Raw genomic sequence first — 12,112 nt, 5'->3', positions numbered from 1 at the left:
TATATAATTGAATTGCAATGACATGAGCACTAACAATAATAACTAATTGTGGTGCCAAATCAACTTATCAACGTGAATTTCACGTCTGTAACTTCGTTCTTGCATACCATGACTATGAAATAGGAATTGGACTACGAGGCAAGGCATGGCTTCCGTTTCTTATAAATTTTGGAGAGACATTGTGCCAGCTCTTCACCATACTTCTGTAGAACTCACCTAATTTGTGCACTATCTACTTTTTTATAACTTCGAAATTTTTTCATAGTACGACAAGTTTAAGTGGGTTTTTTTTTGTGTCGTTTCTCAAAGGCAAGATTTTGGATTGCAACCTTCTCAAAATGAACATACAAGATTTGGTACGTGTGGTATCAAATTCTTTCTGTCCTGTTAAAAAGAAAAGGATACCACCTTCTGGCTTAGCTAAATATATCCGTACAGTAATAAGTACATAATGCAAACTTCTCCAAATGAACATACAAGTTGGTACATGGTATCAATTTCTTTCTATCCTGTTAAAAAGAGAAGGATACCACCTTCTCGCTCAACTAAATATATCCATATAGCAGTAATACGTACAACATGTTGAAATTAAATTTCTTTTTGTCATGTTAAAAAGAGAAGGATACCACCTTCTGGCTCACCTAAATACATCCATATACCAGTAATAAGTACAACATTTAGATAGTAAATTTTTGAATGCTTTGCATACAGAATATCGACAGAAAATGTTTATCGTAGAATGGTAAAAATGTTGCATTAAAAAAAAACACCCAAAAAATGCAAGTGTAGCTAAGGTGACTATAAAAGATGCAAATCTATTTGCCGCCTTACTAGGTCCTTCAATTGACAATAGCCCAAAGAGGGCAATAGTGTGTATTATTCTTTCATGTGCTTCATCAAGCACGATTACAATATATGTTGGCTATCTACAAGCACCTCTCTCAAGTTTCGTGCAATTCTCATACCTTATTACATAAGCAACCTTTTCACAAAGCCTGCGACCCAATTTTGGAGCAACCCTCTCGACTACAATCATTACGGCCACTCTTCGAGGTTGTGTGTAGACAATCTTTCCTTCTGTTGTGACCCCCGCTTCTGCTAGATATTGTGTAACTTGTGCTATTTTCCTTGATTCAATTTTTTCGATCACAACTAAAATGTGGTTCTCATGGATTGCTCTAACCAACTCACTTTTTGAGCTTGTATATGGAAAAACTTTGTTTGTACTCCTATATTGATAGCTTTGACCCTGGAAAAATGTGGGTTTATTACCAAATGTATCCTTCTTCTACTCCGGCATCACGAAGTTCCTAAGTGTTATGCCACTCTCCTGTTTTGGCATGAGATCTTCCCACAGATAATTTAGATCTTTTGGGATGGAATCAAGCATGCTCCTTTGTTGCCTTTTCAATTTTCATGGGTGACACATCAATGGAGTACCTTGTTTGCCCTCTTAAGAATGCTAATTCATCCTCATTGAGCTCAATTTCAAGCTCCTCTTTAGTGCCTTCATCTTGATACAAGGGTACATATCCATGTAATGGAATTGGCCTATTAACTTGGAGTAGCGGAATTAATGAGAGTACTTTTGAGAAATTACTTTGTGAGCATAGCGGGTGAACATAATTGAAAATAACAACATAGACATAGCCATTAGTTAACTTGGCATGAACAATACTTTTGCAAGAGAGAGAATTTAGAGAACATGACAACATTTGAGGACTGGATTTATGTGGAGCCGGTCCCCCCTCCAATAGGCATTTGTATTATGATTTCTCCCATTAAGAGAGACTTGTTACAATACAATCTTTGTATTCCTTGTGACCTAAGTGATGCAATGAAGATGGAAAGCTTCATGCATCACAAGCATAACATAAAATTTGAAGAAAGCTTTAACTATCCCAAGCCTCAGTCCCAAGAACTCAAACACCTTCGAAGGTGGAGAGAGCTAGCAGGGAAGAGGAAGAAGAAACATTTCATAGGAGAAAGAATTAGCTCCTCACTTATCATAACTCTCCTTGCTAGCATACATAATAGCATAGTGATGAAGATGGAGAAGATGGCAAGCTTAAGCATTGAAGCATGGCTCTTGATTGGATTTGCATTCCATAGCCAAGAGTGTAGGTGTAGTCTCTCAACCTCTCTACTTGCTTGGAGAAGGAGAGGGAGCTCTTGCACTTTGCACTTCACACAATGAGAGTGTGTGTGGGAGAGTATACCCCCCTAAGCAAGTCCCCTACTTGCTTTGGTCGACCCCCCCCTTGTAGCTCATGCTTGAAGCTCATTGGACCCCTCCAGGACTAGCCAATCATAAGCAGGAGTCATACCAAGCAATAAGGGTAGCCTTGGGAGAAGTGTCCCCCTTTCCCCTTTGAGAGAGAGGACTTGATAAATGCAAAATCAATGATTAAATCTCCTAAATTATCATTGGACCCCTTTGGTGGCCAACCGATAGGCTTTAGGCACACCATGAGGGCACCATGAGGAGGAATTTTTGACAAGTGTCCCCTTTGCTTTCTTTGTACTAGGCATGCCTTGTGTGTTTGTGTGTTTGTGTTCTCTCTCATCCCCCCTCATGTAGGACTCGCCCCCTCCTTGTAGGGATTGGATCTTAACTTTTTGACACCTCAAGCTCCTCAAGCTTAGGCCCAGTTCCCACCACAAGCTTGGCCCTTAAGAACTTCAAGCTTGGGCTGGGTTCTCACCTCAAGCTTGGGCTGGGTTCCCACCACAAGCTTGGGCTGGGTTCTCACCTCAAGTACAACCTTAGCATCTCAAGCATGACAAGCATCTCAAGCATCTCAGTCATGAGGCACCTCAAGCACCTTAAGCTTAGGCCGGGTTCCCACCTCAAGCACCTCAAGCTTGGGCCGGGTTTCCACCTCAAGCTCAACCCTAGATTACCTAAGGTCAAAGGACTTTTACACTAACTATTGGAGGTCTTCAATGAAGCTAACCATAAGGTCTTATGCTCCATTGGTTAACCTTGCTCTTTGATAGACCATCTTTCATTTGGGTCCCTTTACCATTGGCCCTGTGTTGAGATAGATCTATAAGCACATGTCCATATCTTAACCCTTGTTCTCGTTTATTCTCCCACATTGAATGATCAGTTTAATATGAGAAAATCATTTGGGTTGGTTAGATATTAGATTTTATGACATTATCTCTCTCTTGAAATCATAGTCGTCCTCGACTATGAGGTAGAGGAGATAAAGCCTTAGTCATTAGTCAATCTTACTTAGTGGATAGAGGATCCCTTTTTACCCTACGACATCTTTCCAAGATGGATGACTAATGCATGTGCTTGGGAGACATAGCTGCCGCGCAAGCATGTGTGCTGTTTAGTCCATTTCATTCTCCCAAAGTAGAGTGACAAATTCTATGTGGTGTTTGAGAGACGTCGTCATCATAAACATGATTCTAAGCATGCATACTATTTAAATTTGTGCACAATTAAAAAGAGAACTAGTCTTATAAGACAAAAACATGCGTCATTTAAAAGAAATTTGTACAATTGCTTACTCTAATGTAGCATTGTAAGCATTGACAAGGTTCATACTATCCTTAAGCTGTATTCCTTGCATCCATCTAGCATCTTCAAAAGGATAATTTTTGAACTTAATAAGATACCGTCGGATAATCTTACCATGTCATCGTACCTTGTCTTCATGCCGAAGGATAGCTTCGGGTTGTAGCACCTCTTCTTGGTCTTCAACTTCGGGAGGGTCTTCAATAATTGCTTCACTTGGTGGATCTCCTTTGTAGGGCTTAAGTAAGCTCACATGAAAGGCATTGTGTATGAGCCAATGGTTGGGCAACTTGAGTTGGTAAGCCGTCTCATTGATGGGCTTCAAGATTTGGAAAGGACCATAGTATCTTTTTGCTAACTTAGCATAATACTTTTGATGGCCCATAGGGTTTTTGCCCGTCGTTTGCCTTGATTGAGCCTTAGGAAACTTAAGTAAGACCCAGTCATTTTCTTTAAACGTTAAGGCCCTTCTGTGCTTGTCAACAACAATTTTTTGCCTTTTTGTTGAGAGATGGATATAGCCTCCTTAATCTTTTGAAAAGATTCTTGTAGGTCACGACTATACTCATCGGTGGCGAAGATCTTCCCATGTACTTTGAGTAGCAAGGGACTTTTAGGTCTTCCTTCAATGATCTCAAAAGGTGCTTTTCCCGTAGAAGTATGTACAATATTATTGTACGTATACTCTACAAGAGGTAAGTACTTTTCCCATTGTGAGCATTGATCTACTTCTGTAACATAAGTCTTGAGTAGATTGAGTATCGTAAGATTGGCTATGTCAATTTGACCATCCGTTTGTGGATGATAGGCCGAAGAGAAATTCAATCTTGTTCCTAAATTTTCAAAGAGATCTTTCCAGAAATTACTGGTCATTCTAAGATCTCTATCTGACATGATGGATGTTGGTAATCCATGGTGTTTGAAAATATGTGATATGAAGAGAGTTGTCATTTGGTGTGCCTTAATAGTCTTTTTGATAGGAATAAAGTGTGCTTTCTTGCTAGACCTGTTGACCATTGTCCATATTCCCAAATTCTCATGGATAGACTTGGGCAATTCAAAGATAAAATCCATGGATATACTTTGCCATGGTGAATTTGGGATAGGCAATGGCTGGAGTAATCCAGGTTGCTTCCCTCTATCATATTTGGTCTTTTGGCATACTACGCATTTTGAAACATACTCTTGCTTGTCCACTTTCATGGTAGGCCAATACAAATATGTCTCTACCCCTCGAAGAGTAGACTAAATACCTCTATGCCCCGCATAGGGAGGAGCATGGGATTCATACATAACTTTCTCACGAAGGGAATGGGTAACACATAGCCTATTGCCATGGAGAAAATAACCATCGTGCAAGGTGAATGGTTCCTCTTTCTTCCCCAAAGCAAGGGCTAACATTATGTCTCTAAAGTTAGGGTCAGTAGCATACTCATCTATCATAGAGGATAAATCATTTTGTGAGTAGCTATAGACATCGCATTAACTTTTGATCGTCGTGAAAGTGCATTGGCCACTTGATTGTGCTTATGAGCAATGTGAGAAATATGGAAATTAAATTGCAAAAGAAAATTTGCCCACCTCAGCGAAAAGCTTGGTTTGCGTCATGAAATACTTGAGACTTTGGTAGTCGGTTTGTAGAATAAGTGGAGTCCCCAATAAATAGTGCTTCCATGTGTGTAAGGCATGTAGAACAGCTAAAAGTTCTTTCTCATAAATGCCCAAGACTCGTTCATCCATATTGAACCTTCGACTCTCATATGCTATGGCATGCCCTTCTTGAAGCAAAACTGCTCCAAGGCAATCACCACAAGCATCACATTGGACCTCAAATGGCTTTGAGAGATCCGGAAGCATGAGGATTGGTTGGGAGGTAAGCTTCTCCTTGAGATTATCAAAAGCATTTTTCTCCTTACCAGTCCATACATACTTAACATTCTTCTTAGTTAAGTCATGTAGTGGTCTTGCTACTTGAGAGAATTTTTCTATGGAGCGTCTATAGTATGTGCACATACAAATAAATCTTCTTAGCTCATGTATATTCCTTGGATTAGACCATGATTTTACTACCTCTAACTTTGATGGATCCATACAGATACCATCTTGAGTGATAATGTGACCTAGGTATTGAATCTCTTGGAGGAAAAATTCGCTTTTTCTTTTGGTTGAGAAAAAGCTTGTTCTCCCTCATTGCTTGAAAAATCACTTGGAGATGTTGCTTATGTTCCTCCAAAGACTTGGAGTAGATGATGATATCATCAAAGAACACTCTAGTGAATTTGTGGTAAGGTCTAAAAAGTTTCTCTATTAGATGATTGAACGTAGCTGGTGCATTAGTCAAACCAAAAGGCATGACTAGATATTCGTAAAGACCAAACATTGTGCGAAACACGATCTTTAGGATATCTTCATCGACTATCCTTATTTGATGGTAGCCACTTTTAAGGTCAATCCTACTGAAGTAGGTAGAGCCTTGTAGCTTATCAAATAGATGTTCTACCTGAGGCACTGGAAATCTGTTTTTGATAGTGATATGGTTTAGTGCTCTATAGTCCACACACGTACGGTATGTACCATCTTTCTTTTGCACCAAAAGGACTGGAGAACAAAAGGGAGAGGAACTAGGCCTCACCATCCCTTTGTCTACCAATTTCTGTACTTGCCTCATGATCTCCTCTTGTTGAGCTTGTGAGACTCGATAAGGAGGCTTGTTAGGTGGTGAGCTTCCTGGAAAGAGCTCAATGCGATGGTCATCATCCCCTCGTTTTGGAGGTAAGTCCATAGGGATATCATCGATGAACACATCTTGGAATCCTTTTAGAAAATTAGATAAGTCTAACTCTTCTTGATTCCTACCATTTACATTTGATGAAACATTAGGATCTTTTAGTGACTCTTTGACAAAAATCATGTAAGCAGAAACTGAGCTCTTCATTGACTTATCAAAAGCAGGAGGATTTACAAGTGGAATAGTATGACCGTGCTCACTATCATCTATATACATGTTCTTTCCCCATGTAGGTGAAGTAGATTCTCCTTTTAGGGAACTTCATATTGGCAGCCATGCAATCAAACCATGGTGTCCCTAGATAGCATCCTCATGTTGGAGAGAAGAGATGAAAAATTCTTCTTTGTTGACATAGCTTTGGACATGAAGCCTCAACTTCCCAATCAAGGGAGTAATGGAGGCTTGTTGTCCCTTGAAAGCTGTGTCATCCATTACTATATCTCCCATCTCAAAAGCTTGAATGCCCAACTTGGTGGCCAACTCTGTTGATATGAATTTGTGAGTAGAGCAAGTGTCAAACAAGATGAAGGCATCATGCTCTCTTACCTTTCCAAGCATAGGAAAGTTATGATCCTTTGCAATGAGCATCCTCTTTTGGAGCTTCGATGGTGGAAGCCCTAGGAGTCTCATTGTGATCATTCTTCTTGGGGCAAGAAAAATAGCCATGTCCTTGCTCCCCACACTTGAAACACTTATGGTCCTTGCGAAAAGCTTCAAGCTCTTCAAGAGAGAGTTTGTTTTTGCCTTTGTAAACTCCCTTCTCCTTGGACCGATTTTTGTTGTTGTTGGAAGTGCCTTGGGAAGAATATTGAACATTGGTTTTCCCTTTTGCATCATTTTTGTCTTTGTTTTCCATGGGCTTGACATTTCGTCTAGCCCCTTGATGGAAATTAATGCGTGAAGCAACCATGGTGTGATGGATTACTTCGGTGATAGAACCAAGTCATTGAGAGTTGATGTATTGGGCCATCTCTTCAGGTAATCCCGCACAAAATTGTTGCTTTTTCTCGGCAAAGTCTATCTTTTGACAGACAGTAACCTTGAGATGTAAATCCTAAAACTTGTCTACATACTTGTGGATAGATTCATGAGAGAGAAGCTTCAAGCTGCACCATTCGGTAAGCACTTTGTCTTTTGCATCGCTTGCAAGGAATTGATTTATGATGGAAACTCGTAGAGTTTACCATGTCTTTGGGGATTCACCGTTGCCACAAAGGCTAGCCCACCATTGATGAGCTGATTTTGGGAAGTGCATAGCTACATGGCATGGCTTGGAGGACTCTGTGAAGCCCTTGTCTCCAAAGGCTGCATCAAATTGCTGGATGAAGGCCAACACTTTGTTGATTGCACCAAAGGTTCTATCATAGGTGAGAAAAGAGATACTCTTTCCTCCCTCTTTGAACTTCTTTAGCTTTTGTGACCTTCTCCATGTAGGGTATGATTTGCGATGTCCTCCCCACTTGTATTCTCTAGGAGAATAGCATAGATTTCGTCCAGAAGAGGAGGAAGATGAAGAAGAAGGAGAAGAGGGTGACCTCTTTCTAGCCCTTTTCTTCCTTTGTTTCCTCTCTTCCCTTTCAGAATGATGAGGAGAAGGACTATGTGTTGATCTTTTCATCTTGGGAGGAGTGGGCGATCGTCTAGACCGCCGTCTTCGTGGAGCCACATCTTCAGAGGAACTTAAAGTTTCATTGCTTTCTTGCTCTTTGGATTCCTCCTCTCATATAAGAGAGAGTATTCTTTTGGGGGTCTCTTCAAGAGGCCTCCTAAGCTCTCTCTCCTCTTGGAGAGGAAGGGAAATCCCATAAGCACGAAGTTGTTAAATTTGGCTTGCAAACAGGGTTGCCCATAGCTTGTTGCAACCTAGAAATGAGATAATTCACGAACATGGGAGCATCATCATTAGCACCTTCATGTGAAAAATCAAAGCTATCAATGTTCATTCTACTCTCTTGATTATTGTTAGCCATGTTAAAAGAATTTATGTATGTACTTAGTGTATGATTTGGCAATTCAAAACCTTAGTTGCCACTCCTCTTAGCCTTTGAAAATTGGCTCTTAAGTATCTACACCCACGACTCGAAGTGGTTAATTATAGAGAGTAGTGGAGTAGCTCTAACATAGAAGAGTTGTCGAGGGCTCTAGCTCCTTTCGGACTTCTTATGGCTCAATAATGGTAAAGCCGTAGGCAAGTCTAAAAAGACTCCATTATTAAGTCCAAAGCTCTCGAGGTGTGCACCATATCCCACATAGTGGGCTCAACAAAACCGATAATAGATCCAAGTTCCACTTACCCTAATATAATTAACAAAATCAACCATTTATAGGCTACTTAAGGACCTCTCTTCTTAAGCAAGAAAAGAGAAACCAAATGCTCTGATACCAATGTAATGGAATTGGCCTATTAACTTGAGAGTAGCGGAATTAATGAGATTACTTTTGAGAAACTACTTTGTGAGAATAGCAGGTGAACATAATTGAAGATAACAACATAGAAATAGCACTTAGTTAACTTGGCATGAACAATACTTTTGCAAGAGAGTGAATTCAGAGAACATGAAAACAGTTGAGGACCAAATTTATGTGGAGCCGGTCCCCCCTCCAATAGGCATTTGTATTATGATTTCTCCCATTAAGAGAGACTTGTTACAATACAATCTTTGTGTTCCTTGTGACCTAGGTGATGCAATGAAGATGGAAAGATTCATGCATCACAAGCATAACATAAACTTTGAAGAAAGCTTTAACTATCCCAAGCCTCAGTCCCAAGACCTGAAACACCTTTCAAGGTGGAGAGAGCTAGTAGAGAATGAGGGTAGGGAAGAGGAAGAAGAAACATTTCATAGGAGAAAGAAGTAGCTCCTCACTTATGATAACTCTCCTTGCTAGCATACATAATAGCATAGTAATGAAGATGGAGAAGATGGCAAGCTTAAGCATTGAATCATGGCTCTTGGTTGGATTTTCATTCCATAGCCAAGAGTGTTTCTGTATCAAGCACACCATGAGGGCAACATGAGGAGGAAATTGACAAGTGTCCCCTTTGATTGCTTTGTACTAGGCATGCCTTGTGTCAGTGTCAGTGTGTGTGTGTGTGTGTGTGTGTGTTCTCTCTCATCCCCCTTCATGTAGGGATCGCCCCCTCCTTGTAGGAATTGGATCTTGACTTTTGACACCTCAAGCCCCTCAAGCTTAGGCCCATTTCCCACCACAAGCTTGGCCCTTAAGCACTTCAAGCTTGGGCTGGGTTCTCACCTGAACTACAACCCTAGCATCTCAAACATGACAAGCACCTCAAGCATCTCAATCATCAAGCACCTCAAGCATCTTAGTCATCAGGCACCTCAAGCACCTTGAGATTAGGCCGGGTTCCCACCTCAAGCACCTCAAGCTTGGGCCGGGTTCCCACCTCAAGCTCAACCCTAGCTTACCTAAGGTCAAAGGACTTTTACACTAACTATTGGAGGTCTTCAATGAAGCTAACCATAAGGTCTTATGCTCCATTGGTTAACCTTGCTCTTTGATGGACCATCTTTCATTTGGGCCCCTTTACCATTGGCCCCATGTTGAGATAGATCTATAAGCACGTGTCTATATCTTAACCCTTGCTCTCGTTTATTCTCCCACATTGAATGATCAGTTTAACATGAGAAAATCATTTGGGTTGGTTAGATATTAGATTTTATGACATCCATCAGGCTCATAACTAGGTTAATCCATCACATCCAAGACCCCTCACGCTATTACCTGCTTAGCTTCCCATCTCTTAGGTGAACTCATTCTCCTTAGTGGTCACCTAGAAGAGCCATTTTCATCCTCCTATGTCACGATAGTCCCAAAAAGCCCTTTGCAGCCTGTTGAAGGCTGATTTATACTAGAGGGTTTTCATCAATAGAAAATCTTGCCCTATCTTTTGGTCCACCTCTGTCATGGAAAGGAGAATTTTATTTTCAATCATGGAAATTATCTTAATCCATACCTCGTAATCTCTCTTGACAACCCTTTTTTGCATTAGTAATCATACATGTGGCAATTTGTGACACATGCACAATACCTTCCTTTCAATCATGAAAGCCTACAAGTTCACAAAGAAGCTATGATCCATGACTCGTGAAACCTTATAGCTCAAGATCACGTGGGTGATGCCCTTTCAAAGACCTAGGGTTTCTATCATCTCAATCCCGCCTACTCCTATCTCTATGTTCATCATCATCATCCTCACTCGTAAGATATCCATTGTATATATCCTTGCAAGAATCATGGTCATTGTGAGTCCTTTGATGATCATCCATGTGGCTACGATCCCTTGTATATTCATCCTCTTTGTCATGTTCTCTTCGTCTTTCAAACTTCTCTCATGTCGATCATGTCTACCATGATCTCCACCATTGTGTTGATCATGTCCATTGCAATCTCCATCATCATCACTTGTGTGGTTGAACTGCCATTGTATCAAGTGTGATGTTCACTTCTACTTATCATGTATTCCTTCACCACTGCTTTTGAGTTGTTCTTCTTTGTTCAACTTAGCCTCATGCTCAAGCTCCTTTTTCATCAGGGGAGGGAGGGTGACCACGTGCTGGAGTTGAGAGAGGATTATCTATAGCCATGAATATGAGGGTGCACTATTTTGTGTGCAGCAAGGTGATTGGACACTGATGGTGAACGTATGTGGAGCTCCTTTAGATTTGTCACACACGCCGGCAAATTTTGAAGAAGTTAGGTGGCAAAGGAAAGCTAAATCTGAATGCTTTACTTTATGTTTCTCCTAGCTTGTAGTGTGAGTGATTTAAATAGTGTTTGAAAAGTGAACAAGAGCAAAAAAAATAATTTTCCTATGTTTCTCCTACTCTACAACATATGTGATTTAAGTAGTGTCTAAAAAGCGAACTTGCGTAAACCCGATAATTTGTTGTGCACCGTTGAGTATGAGATCCTGACCATCTGTAGGATTTGTAAATTTGATGGCTGATTATTAGGCCACATGGACGATTGTGAGGCCTTATTTCACAAAATTGCCTTAGGCCAACCAAGTAAATAAAAATGCATCCTATGGAATGCACGAATCATAAGATGTGTATAATTGGTTCTAAAGTCTTTTAAACAATGGTAGCATTTATAGAAATAACTCAAAAGGGCAAAGGAATTTCACGATAAAAAATGGGTGCTAAGGTTGTTGGAGCATCATGTGTATGTTTCTTGAGGACATGTATGCCAAATATCTAGAACAGAACACCAAATTGAATGATATTTTGACAGTGGCATCATCTCAAGTACTTTAATGGCTTTGTCAAAAGCCTTGGGTATCTACTTGATGACAATAATGAAGAGCTTCTTTGCCCTGCCTATCTTCTCATGCCCCACTAATTACTAATAATGTTCTCCTTGATTTTGCTGTTTTCTTAGAAACTTTTTATGATTGTCAATGTTAGTATGTATCCTAGCTCCAAGATGGCATGATATCTCTTCGCACACACACACACACACACACACACACACACACACACACACACACACACACACACACACACACACACACACACACACACACACACACACACACACACACACACACACAGAGAGAGAGAGAGAGAGAGAGAGAGAGAGAGAGAGAGAGAGAGAGAGAGAGAGAGAGAGAGAGAGAGAGAGAGAGAGAGAGAGAGAGAGAGAGAGAGAGAGAGAACAAAGGTAGTAATTTGTCTTACCTTGATTATGCATAAATTTGCAAAGGTCATCTCTCAATTGGAAGAAGGGATCCATATGATTCAAGTCCTTTGGATTGTATGTTATTG

The 12,112-nt window shown here is 40.4% G+C and overlaps 1 pseudogene; it reads right to left on the bottom strand.

The window, feature by feature from the left end:
• Positions 1-333: 333 nt before the first annotated feature.
• Positions 334-10,612, bottom strand: LOC147446166 (putative pre-mRNA-splicing factor ATP-dependent RNA helicase DEAH5; annotated as a pseudogene).
• Positions 10,613-12,112: the final 1,500 nt, after the last annotated feature.

The sequence above is a fragment of the Adiantum capillus-veneris genome, chromosome 12 (genome assembly GCF_014529385.1).
Source record: "Adiantum capillus-veneris isolate H3 chromosome 12, ASM1452938v2, whole genome shotgun sequence".
Lineage (NCBI taxonomy): Eukaryota > Viridiplantae > Streptophyta > Polypodiopsida > Polypodiales > Pteridaceae > Adiantum > Adiantum capillus-veneris.
The sequence above is the reverse complement of the archived record's forward strand: the minus strand, read 5'-3'. Positions and strand labels throughout refer to the sequence as shown.